Source organism: Hevea brasiliensis, chromosome 13, assembly GCF_030052815.1.
Source record: "Hevea brasiliensis isolate MT/VB/25A 57/8 chromosome 13, ASM3005281v1, whole genome shotgun sequence".
Taxonomy (NCBI): domain Eukaryota; kingdom Viridiplantae; phylum Streptophyta; class Magnoliopsida; order Malpighiales; family Euphorbiaceae; genus Hevea; species Hevea brasiliensis.
The window spans coordinates 42,215,848-42,217,602 of record NC_079505.1 but is presented as its reverse complement, the minus strand read 5'-3'; the positions used below and the strand labels follow the sequence as shown (position 1 = coordinate 42,217,602).

Sequence of the window (1,755 nt, the reverse complement as noted above, 5' to 3'; positions counted from 1 at the left end):
CCACTTGAAAATCCTCATTCTCATTTGAAGAAATTTTTAATGATATGTGGCACACAAAGGCAGCCTGGAGTTTCAGATGAAGTTATTCGGCTCACCTTATTTCCATTCTCTCTTCGGGATTCAGCATTGGAGTGGTATGACTCACTCCCACAAGCTATTATAGCTACTTGGGAGCAGCTATCTCAAGCTTTTCTATCTCAATTTTTTCCACCCGGGAAAACTACTCATTTGAGGAATTTGATGGTAGCTTTTAAGCCAAGAGATGATGAAACTTTGTATGAATCTTGGATGAGATTTAAGGAGCTTGAAAGGCAATGTCCTCATCATGAAATACCGAAATGGATGATTGTTCAGAATTTCTACACCAGAGTTACTCCAGCCATAAGAAACACAATTGATTCACAAGCAGGAGGAGATTTCATGAGAATGACAAGTGAAGAATGCTATGATTTATTAGAGAAGATTGCTCATAATACCCATTTATGGGGAAATCCTAGAGCACTTGAGCCAAAGAAAGTCGGGATCTATGAACTTGACTCAGTTAACTACATGAATGCAAGATTTGACCAGTTGACTCAGCTTCTTAGTGATTTTTGCACAAAGGCAACAACCTCAACTCCTACAACTATGCAACAAGTTGCTTTCACAGATGGAAGCCAAAGTTGTGGAGTTAATTACTCTTCTTATGGTGATGATTATTTGCAAGAACAAGCTGCTTATGCAGGAGGTTTTCAACAAAAACCTATGGGAAATGCTTACTCTAATGTGAACAACTCAACATGGAGACCACAAGCAACTTTTGCTCAACAAGGCCAAAGCTCAAATTATGCTCATAACCAGCAGTTTATGCAACAAAATAGGCCTCAATTTCAGCCTCAATTTCAGCCCACAAGGCAGCCACAACCTGGATATCAAGCAAGAGCACAACAATCCCTTCCACCTCATGAACCGAAGCCAACCTTGGAAAGCATGATGAAGAAATTTTTTGCTGAACAAAGCAAGATGAATAGCAAATTGGAGGAAGAAATGCAACACATGAGACAAACCATGGATCAATTACAAGTCCACAACCGCATGTTGGAGACTCAATTGGCGCAACAAGCAAGCTCATCAGGAAGCAATTCCTATGGGAAACTACCTAGCCAACCCCAAAACCCTCATGAACAATGTAAGGTTGTGACCTTGAGAAGTGGTAAAAAAGTTGGTCAAGAGAGCGAAAATAAGAGAGAAGAAAAAGAGAGCACAAAAGAAGAAAATTCAGTTGAGAGCAAGAAAAATGAAAAAGAAGAAGAAAGCAAAAGTGAGCAAGATGAGGGAGAGAAACCATACATCCCACCTGAACCTTACAAGCCCACCCTTCCCTACCCTCAAAGATTCATCAAGCACAAGCTAGACAAACAATTTGGCAAATTCCTTGAAGTGCTAAAGAAATTGTATATCAATGTGCCATTCACTGAGGCACTATCCCAAATGCCAAGTTATGCCAAGTTTTTGAAGGAGATTCTTTCCAACAAGAGAAGGCTAGAAGATTATGAAACCATCAACTTGGGAGAGCAATGCAGTGCTATAATTCAGAAGAAGTTACCTCCCAAACTCAAAGATCCTGGTGTGTTTTCCATTCCTTGTCATATTGGTGATAATTGTGTGGCAAATGCCTTATGTGACCTTGGAGCTAGTGTCAGCCTAATGCCTCTTTCAATATATGAGAAGTTGAATATGGGAGAGTTGAAGCCCACAAACATGTATCTTTCATTG

At 40.0% G+C, this 1,755-nt stretch overlaps 1 non-coding gene across 1 annotated transcript; it reads right to left on the bottom strand.

The window, feature by feature from the left end:
- Nucleotides 1-225: 225 nt before the first annotated feature.
- LOC131172371 (small nucleolar RNA R71) lies at nt 226-332 on the bottom strand. Its single transcript, XR_009142851.1, has one exon. It is a non-coding gene; the product is annotated as a small nucleolar RNA R71 (small nucleolar RNA).
- Between the last annotated feature and the right edge of the window lie 1,423 nt (nt 333-1,755).